Source organism: Haliotis rufescens, unplaced genomic scaffold (assembly GCF_023055435.1).
Source record: "Haliotis rufescens isolate VD_foot unplaced genomic scaffold, xgHalRufe1.0.p SCAF_32, whole genome shotgun sequence".
Lineage (NCBI taxonomy): Eukaryota > Metazoa > Mollusca > Gastropoda > Lepetellida > Haliotidae > Haliotis > Haliotis rufescens.
This window is the reverse complement of record NW_025964024.1, coordinates 3,575,116-3,583,683: the sequence shown is the minus strand read 5'-3', so window position 1 is coordinate 3,583,683 and position 8,568 is coordinate 3,575,116. Positions and strand designations below refer to the sequence as shown.

The 8,568-nt window shown below is 37.6% G+C and overlaps 1 protein-coding gene across 5 annotated transcripts in view; it reads left to right on the top strand.

Annotated features, from left to right (window-relative positions):
- The first annotated feature begins 2,849 nt into the window (after positions 1 to 2,849).
- The window catches only part of LOC125371954, a 50,565-nt gene continuing 44,846 nt past the window's right edge, over positions 2,850 to 8,568 (top strand). For all 5 annotated transcript variants that reach the window (XR_007217918.1, XM_048380665.1, XM_048380662.1 and 2 more), the window contains exon 1: positions 2,850 to 2,987. The gene's annotated coding sequence lies outside the window, so the exon portion shown is untranslated. The remainder of the gene's footprint in view (positions 2,988 to 8,568) is intronic.

Below are 8,568 nucleotides of genomic sequence, written 5' to 3'. Positions count from 1 at the left end.
ACTCACTCAGTATATAAACCTATAGGAGAACAAAAATGCCTGCCTTGCCGAGGATGTCGACGAGAACGGAATGTTTGTCATTACCATAGAACGCATTCCTACCAAACGAAAGCTAATACTGTAGACTTCTTCACTCGAAGATAGTATTCCATTGGAACAGAAAGGAAAATCTACGTCATTCATAAACTGTTTGTTTGGCAGATATTTCACTCCTATCTTTGACGTCTGGTCTGTACCGAGAGACAGCATGTCAGGCTACAGCAGTCTTGTTAACTGCATTGGTTATCTAAACAGATCTGACAGCTTCCGTTGTCTACTGTTCTGCACTTGAACTCACCCAAAAGCGCCTATTACAATAGTTCCGCTTCACAACAAATGCTTGACAGCAAAGCATTGGGCCCGTGGGTAGCCCCTTGTGAAGTGCGTTAGCCCTTCGTGATCTGGTTTGGTTCTCCGCATGGTAACTCGTTACCGATGACCTTCAATTTAAAATGGCGTCAATATTTCTAAAAGAGCGTTAAACACATTTGCTATATGTGTACGCCACGTATCCATGAGTGACATGGATACAGGGGGTCTAAGGACACACACTATTCGGTTTGCAGAGTTGCGTCCCTTGACCGTGTCAGGATTGCAGGTGACTGATTATACTCGCAGATTCTACTATATATATTATAAGCTGCTTCACTATAGGCTTCCTCTTGCCTTACGGTGAGTGTTATTAATCAGTACTGTTCAAAGTCGCGTAAGGGGTGGTCGGGTAGCCTAGTGGTTAAATCGTTCTCTCGTCACGCCGAAGATCCGGGTTCGATTCCCGACATGGGTACAAAGTGTGAAGCCCATTTCTGGTGTCCCCCGCCGTGATATTGCTGGAATATTGCTAAAAGCGGCGTAAAACCATACACACACACCCAAAGTCGCATAAAATCCATATGCACCACGCCCTCGATTATCCATTACATTAAGTTTCCATTCCATTTTCCCCATAAAAGAGTGGAGATATAATACACTGGATAATCGAGGTTGATGCAACCAGTAAATCATTCTTTCAAGATCACTCCCCATTTGGAGGTGATACGGCATAAAAAACTCGAGCGTAAATCTTCTCTAGTTCCTGAAAACATATCTAAGCTGCTGTAACAAATAACAGACACAGAAAATTTGTTTGCTCTACAAACCCAAATAAACCCTCACAGCAGTCTGAACCCGGACGCTGATGGCATCGCTCCTTTCACTTAATTGAATTCAGTTTAGGAGCGCAGCCACAGTATTGGGCGCACGTACATGCACTTAAGTGCGTGCGTTTATGGTAGTGATTTGTAATTTTAAAACACAATCATTTTGAGATTGTCCGCTGATAAAGCTGTCCGTGGTGGTAGGAGAAAATACCAGCAGAAGAGATAGGTGTACACTCAAGCGTTCAGCTTAATCCTGACATACACAGCAATCAGTTATACAACTACACTGTTGAGCTCGTGGTCCCGGGGAGTCGTCAACGTCTATGTTATAGACAACACGAATTGCAGACTGGGGTATGTGACGATGTTTGAACAAAACAGTAAAGTCACGGCTTTTCAAATATTTCCGGAGTTCAAAGTCCGGAGTTCTTACAAGATATATATTCATTGAGCGTTTTAGAGTGTGCACCGGGTCGCTATTTCAACCAGTTATGAACTTATTTTTCAGTAAAAATGACGTATTTTATCAATTCTGCGAAGGAAATTTTTTTAACTCGTCCGACCAAAATAAAATAAAATGCAGACACCACGCAACATTTTGTCCTTTGTTTTTTTTCTAATACATCTCGACAAAGCATGAGACGAATAGATATATATATACAGCGAACATTAATAGATAATAACACTGCCGATTACTTTTTTCATGTATAAAATGTCAATCTTATTAAAATCATATCTTAGTTTTCTCTAGCGATAAGATTGTAAAAAAGTCAATCTCTCATATACTTTTCGAAAATTCACTCACATCCTTCGTAATGTGACTCATGAAATGCGTGTTTTTCCATCAGGGAAAATGACTAACAAACAACTTCATTATATGTGTGTCAAAACCATTGTTAGTTATATTCTCTGTGACCTGCTTATAGCCCCGACTGCAGGCTACCTTCAATATGTATTAACGTAATGATAAGTGGCACATATTAGAATATAGACTAGAATGTATATACAAACACACACCGTATATCCTGGAAAGACGTACATGTAGTCTATTGTAACTTATGAGCATCTATAAATACTGGTGTTAGCAGTTAAATTCAACATTTACTTTAAAATTTGAATGACTAATTTTATACAATATCAACCACTAGTTCAGCGCAGTTAATGTTCGGGGCAAGGATATAAAGGAATGTATGGGGAATATACATAGTATTGATAATGCACACGTTGTAACAAATACCTATTTTTTAAATTTGTGAAGACAACATTCAGAGTATTATGCGCAATGTTCCATGTTAACAAAACTGCTATACCTATATGTAAGACAGTGTTCAACATTGATCAAGATGGTCGATTTTTTGCGAGATGAATAAATAATATCACACACGACACGACAAGCACGATATAACAGCTGGTGAACACTGTTTAAATATTGTAGGGAATTGAGTTATTACAAGTGTTCTTCAGAACAAAATGAAGTCATCATGAAAGTAAAAAATATGTCATTTTCAGAGTTGTTGGATTTGTCAAAATTTTATTTTTCTTCCACTGTTTTCCAGCATTTGGATATGATTGAAGACAAAGATGAAATAAATTCTCAAGTATTAAATTTCATGTTAAAATAAAGATCCCTATTGCCATGGGCTATCACCACCAGAGCCGTGACGTCACGAGGTGCGCGCGCCCGTTCGCCCAGCTTGTGGAGGCTATTTATATTCTGCAGTTCTCGTCTGCTTCCACTGAGCGACGCCGGATTCATCGAGTTTGCCACGGCGAGTAAGCAAGTTGAAGAGGAAACCCGCTTTATACAAGGTATAAGTCGTTATTGATAGAGTTCACATCCTTTGTTTCAGTTTCCATGTGTGGAGAAACGCAACCTGGCGCTGCGAACCTGCCAGAGCGACAGTCTCTCTTTATTTACCTGGTGCAGCAGTAATTCCCCCCTCTTCACACTGACTCAACATGCCTCCTCATTTCTAGATTTGATAATACTCTAAAATAATAATATTTTTATTTTCTTCAAGGTGAATATGACATCCATGTTAACAGTTTGTAAATGGGTTTTTAAATAAATATAATAAGTTCTGTTTGAAAATAAATTAATGTTCGGAAACACATTTTGAGATTTACTACCGTAAAGGTGGTGATTATTGACTCGCCGTAGTGCCATGTTGTCAAGGTTAGTATTAAATTATGTACCCATGCATCTCAATATTTTTGGACATTTTTTCGCTTTCAAAGATAAAGGTAAACACTCTTTTAATTTTGGTTGGTTTATAACCATTTGATGTTTTATGATGTGTATTGCAAGCATGAAAACTTGCACTCGGAGTAAAGGAGGAAAATAGACATTGGTTGGTTATCTTCAATTTATATGGGTTTTTACAGTTTGATTTAATTGTCTATTGAAACATTTGTCTCATTTACTATAAACTAATTTTTAATAAGTGAGACAATTTAGAAATAGATATATTTATATTTTTTTAATGATGGATCACCCTTATCTACTGATTGTTTGAATGAAACCTTTTGATAAAATTAAAAAATCAGTTATACATTTTATTTAAGATCATAATTATTGTCTGCGATTTACTACCGTAATGGTCGCCCTTATCTACTGATTGTTTGAATGAAACCTTTTGATAAAATTAAAAAATCAGTTTTACATTTTATTTAAGATCATAATTATTGTCTGCGATTTACTACCGTAAAGGTGGTGATTATTGACTCGCCGTAATGCCAGGTGGTCAATGTTGGTATTAAGTTAATTATTGTCCCATGAACACGCAGACACGCACATGAGTGTTGATACCAAGCATTCAAAACCCTGGGGACTGAAGAATGTTGAGAAAGGTGCAGTCTTACACTTCAGTACCACATGACTGAGAAAAAGCAGGGATGCAAACATGACTGTATGTGTTTGTGAAGGAAACGTTAGCCTAATGTTTGCTCTAATAACAGTAATAATCTAAGGATTGTTAACCCATTTAGAGAAATACCATGCATGGTGAAGCATGGCTGTTTGAAAGAGATGATAACATTGATAGCGGGGGTGATAGATGGTTTTTTTTATGTGTTCTGTCAGAGCAATGATTGGCTCACAAGAGCTGCTTTTTTTTGTCGCTATGGTCTGCCCAGGGAGAAGTCATTGTCCGAGGTCTGATCAAATGCTGACAACATACACTGCTTGTTTTGAAACATAATTCCAAACACATGAGTTTAGAAAAAGATTGGAAAGGATAGGTATAACAGTTTTTGCCTTAAATGAGACCTCAGTATAATTCTTACATGTCATGATCTGTGTATGTACATCTGAAACCAAAAGCCTCAACAGGGATAGCTCTACCTGCTAGCTCGGGCCAGTTTTGTTGAAAGGATACTAAGGGCTCATAGAATTTCAAACATATTGGGGGAGTATTGATGAATGTTATCACTTTGGGGCTAGTAGACTTTCTCAGTTAATTCCCATCCCTGCCTTCAGTGAAAGGACCAGTTCAACCCTTCAATGAACCAACAAGTAAAAGAGTTTAATGTTCAAATGTTTTCAGAGAATTAGTTTTAATATGTGTAGAGATAGCTTTCAAGACCAGTGCTTCTATAAAGGGTTCTGCCCTCCCAGACAAGTTTTAAGTCAAAGAGTCCACATGGTCAATGAAGAAAATTTGTATTTGATAGTCATTTTTCAGCGCAGTTTGGTTGAGTAGCCCAGTGGTTAATGTTTGCTTGTCTCGCCGAACCCTGGGTTTGATTCCCCTAAGTGAGTGCAGTGTGTTAGTTTTTAAAAAAACCCTGGCTAGAATATTGCGATGAATGGCATAAAACAATACTCACTCACTCACAGACCATGAGCATACACCTATCCTTTTCATGAATGTGGAAGCAGAAATGTAATTGCTGACTTAATGTCAACCAGTTTATGATTTAATAAACAAAATAGAATATTTGAAAAAGGTTCATTATGAATCAGAAATGTTTCAAGAAGACTAGAAAGAGTTTGTAAGTTATATGGTTCCCACTAAGATCATCAAGATTAGCAAGTTCTTTTGGAGAAATGTACTTTGTATATTGTGTGTAGATATTCCTAATTGTATTTGTTTTGAATACAGGGTTTCCATAATAACAGGAGGGCCAGACTCACAGGGCTTCCATACTAACAGGGTTTTCATAATAACAGGGTATCCAGACTGGCAGGGTTTCAATACTGACAGGGTTTCCATAATAGCAGGGTATCCAGACTGACAGGGTTTCCATTCTGTTAGGGTTTCCAGACCATCAGGGTTTCCATTATAACATGGTTTCCATTATAACAGGGTGTCCATACTGACAAAATGTCTTTAATAATAGAGTTTCCAGACTGACAGGGTTTCCATAAGAACAGGCTTACCATACTGACAGGGTATCCATACTTATAGGGTTTCCAGACTGATAGGGTTTCCAGACTGATAGGGTTTCCAGACTGATAGGGTTTCCATACTGACAGGGTTTCCATACTGACAGGGTTTTATACTGACAGGGTTTCAATACTGATTGGGTTTCCATAATAACAGGGTTGACATACTGACAGGGTTTCCATGATAACAGGGTATCCAGACTGACAGGGTTTCCATAATAACAGGCTTACCATACTGACAGGGTTTCCATAATAACAGGGTTTCCATACTGACAGGGTTTCCATGATAACAGGGTGTCCATACTGACAGGGTTTACATACTGATAGAGTTTCCAGACTAACAGGGTTTCCATAATAACAGTGTATCCAGACTTTCAGGGTATCCAGACTTTCAGGGTTTCCATACTGACAGGCTTTCCATACTGACAGGGTTTCCAGACCGAGGGGTTTCCATGATAACAGGGTTCCATACTTACAGGCTTACCATACTAACAGGGTTGACATACTAACAGGGTTTCCAGACTGATAGGGTTTCAATACTAACAGGCTTACCATACTAACAGGGTTTCCAGACTGATAGGGTTTCCGTAATAACAGGGTTTCCAGACTACCTGGGCTTCCAGACTGACAGGGTTTCCATAATAAACAGGGTGTCCAGACTGACAGGGTTTCCATGCTGATGGGGTTTCCATACTGACAGGGTTTCCATAATAACAGGCTTACCATATTGACAGGGTTTCCATAATAACAGGCTTACCATACTGACAGGGTTTCCATACCGACAAGGTTTGCAGTCCTACAGGGTTTCCATTATGGCAGTTGGAGATGTTTCTGCTTCTACTTGTTTTATGTTATGTAGACCTTTTTATTCTAGAATTGTAGAGCATGGTGGGAGAGCTTGATAGTCTTTTAATTGTTATCAGTTAATGACATGCCAGAGATGTAGTAATCTCAGGTTTAACATCAGAGTCACCAGACCGACATGTAGACAAATCTTCCAGGGTTTCCCTTTCCTCTAAAACTGGAGGGTCATTGTGACATCTTGCCAACAGGAAAACATGGGAGGCTTGTGAGCTTAGAACATGAGTAATAGTTCATGTTCTTCACTTTCAGTCAAAATGTTTCATTTTATGTGGGGGAAAAACTGGACATGTTGAAAGCATTATTGAACATATTCAAGTCCAGCTTACAGGTTTTATGGTTGCCATTCGTTAATAATACATATCTGGGATATACACATAATAACACCCTAGCATTGTCATTCGTAATCATGGGTGGAAACAATGCTGTGTGATAACTGTTGAAGAATTTGCAGCTAAAGTTTTTGAGCATGTTAAATGGACATTAGATTAACATTAAATCTAAAAATATGCTCAGTCAAGAGACAATTGATTTAATTTGCTACTTATGTTGAAGTTCAACCCAAACAATGAACATTCTTGACTTGCATGCCCTCAGCCCACCAAGTACAGTGTTGTTTGATCTTATTTAACATTCTACAGAAACAAGTCTCGAGCTACATAAACGAAACATATATAACTGTGTATTTGTCGCTGACATCAGATTGATTTTTCCATCTGTTATTTATTCCCCCCAAGATTTTAATATCTATCCTTGTAAAACTAAGAAATTAAACATGGTAAGTTAAATACTGTACAGCTTGTTTACTTTAGGTGATATTGTTTGATATTGGTTTTGAATTCCTAATCAATCATTATTTTGTTAAAAAAGAAGTATTTATTCTGAGGTCAACTGAACCTTAGAGGGCCTGTTCTTATTTGAAGCCAGTGACATAACCTGTACTCCATGGCACCTTATTATATGTAGTATTTATTGACTTCGTAATTAATGCTTCCATAATCCCCATGATCATTTCTGTTCAACATAGAAGATCAATTTTTGTTTTTGTCCAGGGTATTCATTTTACAGATTTGTGTGATCATTAAGTCAAAAGACCAGGGAAAGTACAGACCTAAAATAAGAATATCATTTGGGTTTATTTGAGGCCAATTTCCAAACGGAGAGCCATTAATGGAAATTAATCCACATTTTGTTTCAAAATGCTTTAACAATTTGACTCTCAGGCCACACATGTTTATGTTTTTTAATGTTTCACGGGCCCGCTGCACCTACTGAAAAGCAGCTAGTAAGAAATAAAATCGAACATACATATTTATTTTTATTATGTCTCCTGCTAATAATATGGGCCCTCTTATACAATATAAATTGTTATTTATATATATTCCATGACTACATCACTATGAGTGATTCAAGAAGCCACTGCAGTTTTCACTCCATGTCAGAATGACTTTCATATAAATAAATAAATGATTGACGTAGCTATTTATTTTTATTTTTATTTTTATTTCGGCCGACCTTGTTTTGAAAAGCTGGAATAAATCTGTGAAACATAAAATGAAAAAAGTGTGGCCTTAGTGTTTGATTCACGTTGTGACATTTGGTATTGGTGTCTGAATTGACTTAAACTGTCTTTAAGGGACACTTCAGTTCGAGTCGCGAAGACACTGTCATTTAGGGGCTGAAACAAAGACTGGTCGGCTCGGAGTCAGTGTACTGAGTTTGAGTGGGGTAATCAGGTTAAACTCCGTCATGGTATCTCAGTTAGCTAACACTATAAATCGTAATCAGTCTGGACTAGTACAAGCAGCCACATGCACGTCGCTATATAAGTGCAATAATCTTGGACACGACATTAAACCCCCATTTCACCTCACCTCATATATGACTACAAAAATCAGATGTAAAGTCACTCCGCAAACAAACTGACACATTGCCCACTTGGTATGAAATTTGGAAAGAGAATTATTACTTACATGGACTGTTCTTTCAATGTAATATCTTTCGTTCAAATCCTTTTTGAAAAGTTTTGTAAAAAGAAAATGGAAAGAATCTGGACCATCTGTCATGGTAATGTAGAATTGTGGAATGTTTTTGGAATGATTTTTTTATCTTGGATAGCTGATATTTCATAAATTGTGATCA